This window comes from Arachis hypogaea, chromosome 14, assembly GCF_003086295.3.
Source record: "Arachis hypogaea cultivar Tifrunner chromosome 14, arahy.Tifrunner.gnm2.J5K5, whole genome shotgun sequence".
Taxonomy (NCBI): Eukaryota; Viridiplantae; Streptophyta; class Magnoliopsida; order Fabales; family Fabaceae; genus Arachis; species Arachis hypogaea.
In genome coordinates this window covers 112,370,277-112,381,166 of record NC_092049.1, presented here as the reverse complement: position 1 = coordinate 112,381,166, position 10,890 = coordinate 112,370,277, and the positions used below count along the sequence as shown (strand labels likewise).

Below are 10,890 nucleotides of genomic sequence, written 5' to 3'. Positions count from 1 at the left end.
TGTAGAGGATGTCTTAGTGAAGGTTGAAGGCCTGTACATCCCTGCTGACTTCATAATCCTAGACATTGGGAAGGATGAGGATGAATCCATTATCCTTGGAAGGCTCTTCCTAGCCACAGCAAGAGATGTGATTGATGTGGACAGAGGAGAGTTAGTCCTTCAATTGAATGAGGACTACCTTATGTTTAAGGCTCAAGGATCTTCTTCTGTAACCATGGAGAGGAAGCATGAAAAGCTTCTCTCAATACAGAGTCTAGCAGAGCCCCCATATTCAAACTCTAAGTTTGGTGTTGGGAGGTCACCATCATACTCTGAGTCTCTGTGAAGCTCTCTAAGAGCTCACTGTCAAGCTATTAACATTATAGAAGCGCTTATTGGGAGGCAACCCAATGTTATTTAATTATATTTATTTTTATAGAAATTTGTTTTCCATTGCCATGTTATGTTTTCTTTAGGTTGATGATCATGTGGAGTCATAAAAATAGCTCCAGAATTAAAGCGGAATAAAAAATAGCACACTCTGGAGGACAGGCTTACAGGCGCTTAAACGCCAGTAAGGATAGCAGAATAGGCGTTTAACGCCCAGTCTGGCAGCATTCTGGGCGTTAAACGCCAGAATTGGCAGACAGACTGGCGTTTAATGCCAGAAAAGGGTGTCTGGCTGGCGTTAAATGCCAGAATTGGTAGACAGACTGGTGTTTAACGTCCAAAAAGGGTGTCTGGATGGCGTTAAACGCCAGAAAAGGGCATCAGCCTGGTGTTTAACGCCAGGAAAGGTAGTAGAGATGGCGGTAAATGCCAGAAATGGCACACAGAGGGTGTTTAAACGCCAGAAAGGTGTAGGGACCCGAATTCCTTGACACCTCAGGATCTGTAGACCCCACAGGATCCCTAACTATCCCAACTCTCTTTCTCTCCTCTTCACACCTTTCCATAACACTCTTCCCCAAATACCCTTGACCAATAACATCAACCCCTATTTCCCAAACACCATTCACCTATCAAGTCCTACCCTCTTCCCCATAATCTCTTCACCACTCACATCCATCCATTATTCCCCAAAAACCCATCATAAAATCCCACCTACCTCACTATCCAAATTCAAAATATTTCCCTCCCAAACCCAACCCCTTCTTACACGAATTCCCTATCTCTTCCCTATAAATACCCCTCCTTACCACCTTCAATTTCACACATCATAAACACTTAAACCCCCTTGGCCGAATTCAAAACACCCCTCTATCTCCTACATTTCTTCTTCTTCTCCTCCTTTCTTTCTTCTTTTGCTCGAGGACGAGCAAACCTTTTACATTTGGTGTGGGAAAAAGCTCTGCTTTTTGTTTTTCCATAACCATTAATGGCACCTAAGGCCGGAGAAACCTCTAGAAAGAGGAAAGGAAAGGCAGTTGCTTCCACCTCCGAGTCATGAGAGATGGAAAGATTCATCTCAAAGGTTCATCAAGACCACTTCTATGAAGTTGTGGCCAAGAAAAAGGTGATCCCCGAGGTCCCCTTCATGCTCAAAAAGAGTGAATGTTCGGAGATCCGACGTGAGGTTCGGAGAAGAGGTTGGGAACTTCTCATCAATCCCATCTAACAAGACAGAATCTTAATGGTTCAAGAGTTCTATGCTAATGCATGGATCACTAAGAACCATGATCAAAGTGTGAACCTGAACCCAAAGAATTGGCTCACAATGGTTCAGGGAAAATACTTGGATTTCAGTCTGAAAACTGTAAGGTTGGCATTCAACTTGCCAATAATGAGAGGAGATTCTCATCCTTTCATTAGAAGAGTCAACTTTGATCAAAGGTTGGACCAAGTCCTCACATGAATCTGTGTGGAAGGAGCACAATGGAAGAGAGACTCAAAAGGTAAGCCGGTTCAATTGAGAAGGCTTGACCTTAAACCCGTGGCTAGGGGATGGTTGGAGTTCATCCAACGCTCTATCATTCCTACTAGCAACCGGTCTGAAGTAACTGTGGATCGGGCTATCATGATCTATAGTATCATGATTGGTCCAAAGTAACTGTGAGATCATACCTCTAGAACTATACAAGGTGGCTGACAAGCCCTCCACTTTGGCGAGGTTAGCCTTTCCTCATCTCATCTGTCACCTATGCAATTCAGCCAAAATTGTCATAGAAGAAGACATTCTCATTGAAGAGGACAAACCCATCACTAAAAAGAGGACGGAGCAAACAAGAGAGCCCACTCATGGACCTCAACAAGAGCATGAGGAAGTCCCTCATCAAGAAATCCCTGAGATGCCTCAAGGGATGCATTTCCCTCTACACAACTATTGGGAGCAACTCAACACCTCTTTAGGAGAATTGAGTTCCAACATAAAGCAACTAAGAGTGGAGCACCAAGAGCACTCCATCATCCTCTATGAAATCAGAGAGGACCAAAAGGCCATGAGAGAGGAGAAACAAAGGCAAGGAAGAGACATAGAGGAGCTCAAGCACTCCATAGGATCTTTAAGAGGAAGAACTAGCCCTCGTCACTAAGGTGGACCCGTTCTTTAATTTTCTTATTCTTATTTTTCTGTTTTTCGTTTCTATGCTTTATGTTTTGTCTATGTTTGTGTCTTCATTACATGATCATTAGTGTTTAGTGTCTATGTCTTAAAGCTATGAATGATTCCATGAATCCCTCACCTTTCTTAAATGAAAAATGTTTTTATTTGCAAAAGAACAAGAAGTGCATAATTTTGAAAATTATCTTGAAATTAGCTTAATTATTTTGATGTGGTGGCAATACTTATTGTTTTCTGAATGAATGCTTGAACAGTGCATATTTTTTATAGTGAAGTTTATGAATGTTAAAATTGTTGGCTCTTGAAAGAATAATGAAAAAAAAGAGAAATGTTATTGATAATCTAAAAAATCATAAAATTGATTCTTGAAGCAAGAAAAAGCAGTGAAAAACACAAAGCTTGCGAAAAAAATGGCAAAAAATAAAGAAAAAGAAAGAAAAAAAGAAAAGAAAAAGCAAGCAGAAAAAGCCAATAGCTCTTTAAACCAAAAGGCAAGAGCAAAAAGCCAATAACCCTTTAAACTAAAAGGAAAGGGTAAAAAGGATCCAAGGCTTTGAGCATTAATGGATAGGAGGGCCCAAAGGAATAAAATCCTGGCCTAAGCAGCTATCAAGCTGTCCCTAACCATGTGCTTGTGTCATGAAGGTCTAAGTGAAAGCTTGAGACTGAGTGGTTAAAGTCGTGATCCAAAGCAAAAAGAGTGTGCTTAAGAACTCTAGGCACCTCTAACTGGGGACTTTAGCAAAGCTGAGTCACAATCTGAAAAGGTTCACCCAGTTATGTGTCTGTGGCATTTATGTATCCGGTGGTAATACTGGAAAACAAAATGCTTAGGGTCACGGCCAAGACTCATAAAGTAGCTGTGTTCAAGAATCAACATACTAAACTAGGAGAATCAATAACACTATCTGAATTCTGAGTTCCTATGGATGCCAATCATTCTGAACTTCAAAGGATAAAGTGAGATGCCAAAACTGTTCAGAAGCAAAAAATCTACTAGTCCCTCTCATCTAATTGTGATGAGCGGATAATTTATACGCTTTTTGGCATTGTTTTTACATAGTTTTTAGTATGTTTTAGTTACTTTTTATTATATTTTTATTAGTTTTTATGCAAAAATCACATTTCTAGACTTTATTATGAGTTTGTGTGTTTTTCTGTAATTTCAAGTATTTTCTGGCTGAAATTGAGGGATCTGAGTAAAAGTCTGATTTAGAGGCTGAGAAAGGACTGCAGATGTTGTTGGATTCTGACCCTCCTGCACTCGAAGCAGATTCTCTGGAGCTACAGAAGCCCAATTGGCGCGTTCTCAATTGCATTGGAAAGTAGACATCTTGAACTTTCCAGCAATATATAATAGTGCATTTTCCTGATATTTGATGGCCCAAACTGGCATTCAAACGCCCACCAGAGACCCTTTTCTGGCGTAAAATGCCAGAACTGGCACCAGAACTGGAGTTAAACGCCCAAACTGGCATCCAAGCTGGCGTTTAACTCTAGAAAAGACCTATGCACGTGTAAAGCTCAATGCTCAGCCCAAGCACATACCAAGTGAGCCCCGAAAGTAGATTTCTGCACTATCTGCACTTAGTTACTTATTTTCTATAAACCCTAGTAACTAGTTTAATATAAATAGCACTTTTTACAACTGTATTCGCATCTTTTAATCGACTTTTGGAATCTCTTAGAGATTTTTATGTTACATTTGGGAGGCTGGCCATTCGGCCATGCCTAGACCTTTTTCTCTTATGTATTTTCTACGGTGGAGTTTCTACACCTCATAGATTAAGGTGCGGAGCTCTGCTATTCTTTATGAATTAATGCAAGTACTATTGTTTTTCTTTTAATTCATGCTTACTTCTTCTCCAAGATATACTCTCGTACTTAATTCAGTTAAGTCAGAATGAATGGGTGACCCGTGACAATCACCCACTATCTTTGTTACTCGCTTAGCCAAGATCCGTGTGCCTGACAACCACAAGCGGTCTACATGATGTTTAACGTAGTTATTGGACGACAGCCGAAGTATATTCTCTTGGGTCTCTAATCCACAGACCGAGTCCGTGAGATTAGTACCTTCGTGGTATAGGCTAGAACCAATTGGTAGCATTCCTGAGATCCAGAAAGTCTAAACCTTGTCTGTGGTATTCCGAGTAGGATCTGGGAAGGAATGACTATGGCGAGCTTCAAACTTGCGAATGTTGGGCGCAATGACAGTGTGCAAAAGGATAGAGAGATCCTATTCCGACACTAGTGAGAACCGACAGATGATTAGCCGTGTGGTAGCTGTACCTGGTATTTTTCATCTGAGACGAGAAATCTGACAGTTGATTAGCCGTGTAGAAACCGTACCTGGTATTTTTCATCCGAGAGGATCATACAGCTTGCCATGGAAGGAAGCACACATGATTGGATGAAGACAATAGGAAAGCAAAGGTTCAGAAGCAACAAAGCATCTCCAAACGCTTATTTGAAATTCCCACCAATGAATTACATAAGTATCTTTATTTTAATTTATGTTTTATTTATCTTTTAATTATCAAAACCTCATAACCATTTGAATTCGCCTGACTAAGATTTACAGGATGACCATAGCTTGCTTCAAGCTGACAATCTCTGTGGGATCGACCCTTACTCACGTAAGGTATTACTTGGATGACCCAGTGCACTTGCTGGTTAGTTGTGCGGAGTTGTGAAAAGTGTGATCACAATTTCCTCCCTTGGCATTCAATGCCAAGAATGCTGCTCCCTTTTGGGTGTTGAATGTCCACACTGCTCCTTATGTGGCGTTCAACGCTAGCTTTCGGGTGTGTTTGTGAAACACGTTGGAGAGGATAAAAGTGTGTTTCAATGCTTTGAACGCTGTTCTTTGATGTTTGGCAACTTTTTTTCTCTAAACGCCAACGTGATTCTGCATCCCAAAAGCTCGTTCACTAGAAGCAAGAAATTATAGCTTCTGCGTTCACTCAAAAGCACGTTTAGGTTGTTGCTAATTATTATTGGTTTTTTCTTAACTTTTTCTAAATAAATACTGAGAATATTAAAATAATTATTCTAATTTTTGTGCACTGTTTATTATTTTAATTTTTTATAATATATATTATTGTTTTTATTAAAAATGATAAATTAAATAAAAAATTAATTATAAATAATAATAAAAATATAACTTGTAAAAAATTAGAATTTAAAATAATAATAAAAATAAAATTATTAAGAGTACTTAAAAAGAGTACTAAAATATGTTATTTTATATATTATTTTTAATTTAATAAATAAATATTAATTTTTACTATAAAAAAATACTTAAAATATTGTCCATTTTTAATTTTATAAATAAATATTAATTTTATTATAATAATAAAAAATTATAATATACTAAAATAGAGTACTATAAAAAAAATATTATATACAAAATACTAAAAAAATATATAGAAAGATTAAATATACTTAAAAAAATAATATTATAATTTAATATTATATTTTTTTAGTAATTAATTAATTATTTATCTAGAAGTGATTTTAACTAATATTATCCAAACAATATTTATTTTATCAAAATCAATTTTAGTAAAAATTGCCAAACATAAATCATGTTGGTACAAACTCACTTTTAATCAAAATCAATTCTACAAAATCACTTCTATTCAAACTCCAGTTTGCCCAACGTAAATCCAAACACACACTTCATGTCCAGATGGGGCGTTTAACGCCCCTCTTTCCTCCTTGTTTGGCGTTCAACGCTAGCAAGGGTCTGACTCCAGGGTGTTCTGTTTCCATCTATGAATATCTCTATCTCTGTTCTGACTACTGCACATGATCATAAACTTAAAAAAGCAAAGGGGATAACTATGAAATAACTTAATATAACTTGAATAGAAATAGCTAGAAGAAAATAGAAATACTTTAATTATGGTTGGGTTGCCTCCCAACAAGTGCTTCTTTAACGTCACTAGCTTGACGGTCAGCCCCTTTACGGGGATGGATAGGGGCTCAAAACTTCGCCCCTTATAGTGAACTTCTTTCCTGTGCTCTCATAGATGAGCTCCACGTGTTCTAGAGATAGAATCCTGTTCATAGTGTGTAGAACCACTGGCCTGTTTGTGAAGACAACTCTCATGCCAGGTGAGAGGTCTTTAGTGTGGATTTTCTTATCCTTCTAGCCTCTAGGCACCTTCTTCTTAGTGCCTTCATTCTCAGTGCTTGATGATGGTTTCTCAACACCAAACTTAGATTTGGTGTCTGGGGGCTCTATAAAGCTTTGCACTAAGAGAGAGGGTTAGAACACTAAGTGTTGTACAGTTGTCTCGCCTTTAGGGAGGGAGTTAGGCTTGGGCATCTTGAATAAGATGTGATCCTCCCATAACTGCAGAACTAGCTCTCCCCTTGCCATATCAATTGTGGCATTAGCTGTAGCTAGAAAAGGTCTTCCAATGATGATAGATTCATCCTCGTCCTCCCCAGTATCTAAGATTATAAAATCTGCAGGGATGTAAAAATTCTCAACCTTGACTAAGACATCCTCTACCAGACCATATGCCTTTTTCAGTGACTTGTCTGCCATTTCTAATGAGACCTTTGCAGCTTGCACCTCAAAAATTCTCAGCCTCTCCATTACAAAGAGAGGCATGAGGTTTGTGCTTGACCCTAGGTCACATAAAGCCTTCTCAAAGGTAATTGTCCCTATAGTGCAGGAAATTAGGAAGCGTCCAGGATCTGGCAGCTTCTGAGGTAGTTTCTTCTGAACCACAGCATTGAGTTCCTTGGTGAGCATTGAAGTTTCGTCTTCTAATGTCTCTGTTCCAAATAATTTGGCATTCAGCTTCATTAGAATTTCTAGGTACCGAGCAACTTGTTCTTCCCTAGTTTCCTCTTCCTCATCAGAGGATGAGTATTCTTTAGAGTTTATAATCTGTAACCAAGCATTCAAGGAAATCTCTATAGTTTCCTCATGAGCCTTGGCTTCCTTCAGTTCTTCAATAAAGGGATCCTTAGTGGGTGTTGAACGCCCAGTTACTCTTATTATAGCGTTCAACGCCAGGATTTGTCCCTCTTTGAGCATTGAATGCACAGCTTCTTCTCCAATGCTGGAGTTCAACACCAATAACTGCTCCTCCTTGGGCGTTGAACGCCCAGCATCTACTCCCTGGCTGGCGTTCAATGCTAGCACTTCCTCTTCAGATTCGGCCTCAGTAGTCATACTGAGGGCTTTGTACTCTTCTCTTGGGTGTACTTCAGTGTTACTTGGAAGAGTGTTAGGAGGGATCTCAGGGATCCTTTTACTCAGCTGACCAATCTGAACCCCTATATTTCTAATGGAGGATCTTGTTTCAGTAATGAAACTGTGAGTGGTCTTAGAGATCTCAGAGACTATAGTAGCTAAGTCAGAGAGGCTCTGCTTAGATGTCTCCATCTGTTGTTGAGAAGGTGAGAATGGTCTGTTATTGAACCTATTCTGGTTCCTTCCACCTTGATTGTTGTTGAAGCCTTGTTGGGGCTTCTATTGATCCCTCCATAAAAAGATGGGATGATTCCTCCATGATGAGTTGTAGGTGTTCCCATAAGGTTCATTATTAGGATTCCCTGAGGGATTTCCCAAATAGTTAACCTCATCCATCATGGGTTGATCTAGATCATAGGCATCCCCTTCATAGGAGGCTTCTTGAGTGCTGCCAGCTGCAGCTTGTAATCCAGTCAAATGCTAAGAGATCATGTTGACCTGTTGAATCAGGATCTTGTTCTGAGCCAGTGTGGTATTCAAAGTGTCAACCTCTAGGACTCCTCTCTTCTGAGCTACCCTATTGTTACAGGGTTCCTCTCAGAAGTGTACATGAATTGGTTGTTAGCAACCATGTCAATGAGTTCCTGTGCCTCTCTAGGCATTTTCTTCAAGTGGAGTGATCTACCAGCAGAGTGGTCTAAAGCTATCTTGGATAATTCAGAGAGGCCATCATAGAAGATGTCTAGCATGATCCAGTCTGAAATCATGTTAGGAGGGCATCTTCTAATTAATTGTTTGTACCTCTCTCAGGCTTCATAGAGGGATTCACCTTCTTTCTGTCTGAAGGTCTGAACTTCCACCCTAAGCTTGCTCAGCTTCTGAGGTGGAAAGAAATTAGTAAAAAATGCATTGACCACCTTCTCCCAAGAGTCTAGGCTTTCCTTGGGCTGAGAATCCATCCATAACCTAGCTCTGTCCCTTACAGCAAAGGGGAAAAACATAAGCTTGTAAATTTCTGGATCTACTCTATTAGTCTTGACAGTATCACAGATCTATAAGAAATCAGAGATGAATCTGTTGGGATCTTCCTGTGAAAGTCCATGAAACTGACAGTTCTGTTGAACTAAAGTGACCAGTTGAGACTTCAGCTCAAAATTATTTGCACTGATGGCAGGTACAGAGATGCTACGCCTATAAGTAAGTTTTAAAATTTTAAAACAGAAAGATAAGATAAAGGTTTAAAAAGATTAGGAAAGATGAGATTTAAAAGTTAAAAAAAATTTGAAAATCAAACTTTAAAAGATAGTAAAGATTTAAAAAGATAAGAATTTTAAAATTTAAGATTTTAAAAGCAGATAAGATAGGAAAGATTTAAAGTAAAAAGATATGATAAATATTTGAAAATATTTTGAAAATATATATATATATATATATTTGAAATTTGAAAAGATTAGATTTTGAAATTTGAGATTAAAATGAGATAAGATTAAGTTTTTGAATTTTAAAGAAAGATAAACAAAGATAAGATAAAGATTTAAAAAAGATTTGAAAAAATAATATTTGAAATTAAAATTTTAAACTTTACTAACAAGAAAACACCAAACTTAAAATTTTTAAATCAAGACAAGAAAAGATAGTAAAGATTTCAAAAATTTGACTAAAGATAAAAGAGATATTTTTTTGTATTTTTCGAATTTTAAGGAAAAAAGAAAACAACTAAAAGACACCAAACTTAAAAATTTAAGATCAAATGACACTAATTTTCAAAATTAAAGGAAAAACAACTAAAAGACACCAAACTTAAAAATTTTAAGATCAAACAAAGAAATTAACAAGAACAATTCGAATACCAAGAAACATAAAAAAGATACCAAACTTAAAGATTGAAACAAGACTCAAACAAAAGATAAATAAAAGAAAGGGTTTGAAAAAATTTTTGAAACAAAAATTAAAAAACACAATTAAAAGAGCAACTAAACCTTAAAGAATACCTAATCTAAGCAACAAGATAGTCCGGTAGTTTGTCAAACTCAAACAATCCCCGACAACGGCGCCAAAAACTTGGTGCACAAAATTGAACTCCGCACAAATGAACCGGCAAGTGTACCGGGTCGTTCAGGTAATACCTCAGGTGAGTGAGGGTCGAATTCCACGGGGATTGTCGGATTGAGCAAGCAATGGCTATCTTGTAAATCTTAGTCAGGTGATTAGAAAAGATAGTTGTTTGTTGAAAGCATAAACGAAAAGTAAAGGAAACGAAATACCAGATTAGTGTAAAAGCAATGATAGATATTCAGTTAAGGCTTCGGAGATGCGTATTCTTTCCAGATTAACTTTTCTTACTGTCTACTCCAATAACGAATGATTCATTCAATGGCAGCCGTAATTGACTAACTCATGTAGCATCCTGGTGTGGAAAATCGTGATTCACACTTTTCACAACTCCGCACAACTATCTAGCAAGTGCACTGGGTCGTCCAAGTAATACATTACGTGAGTAAGGGGTCGATCCCACGGAGACTGTCGGCTTGAATCAAGCTATGGTCATCTTGTAAATCTCAGTCAGGCGGATTCAAATGGTTATGAGGTTTTGATAATTAAAAGATAAATAAAACATAAAATAAGATAAAGGTACTTATGTAATTCATTGGTGGGAATTTCAGATAAGCGTCTGGAGATGCTTTGTTGCTTCTAAACCTCTGCTTTCCTATTGCCATCTTCCAATCATGCGTGCTTCCTTCCATGGCAAGCTGTATGATCCTCTCGGATGAAAAATACCAGGTACGATCTCTGCACAGCTAATCAACTGTCGAATTTCTCGTCTCGGATGAAAAATACCATGTACAGCTACCACACGACTAATCATCTGTTGGTTCCCACTAGCGTCGGAATAGGATCTCTATATCTTTTTGCACACTGTCACTGCGCCCAACATTCGCATGTTTGAAGCTCATCACAGTCATCCCTTCCCAGATCCTACTCGGAATACCACAGACAAGGTTTAGACTTTTTGGATCTCAGGAATGCTGCCAATGGTTCTAGCCTATATCACGAAGATACTAATCTCACAGACTCGGTCCGTGTATTAGATACCCAAGAGAATATACTCCGGCTGTCATCCAATGACTACGTT

The 10,890-nt window shown here is 38.1% G+C and overlaps 1 non-coding gene across 1 annotated transcript; it reads left to right on the top strand.

Moving 5' to 3' along the window:
• The first annotated feature begins 8,517 nt into the window (after positions 1 to 8,517).
• On the top strand, positions 8,518 to 8,626 carry LOC112745501 (small nucleolar RNA R71). Its single transcript, XR_003173426.1, has one exon. It is a non-coding gene; the product is annotated as a small nucleolar RNA R71 (small nucleolar RNA).
• Positions 8,627 to 10,890: the final 2,264 nt, after the last annotated feature.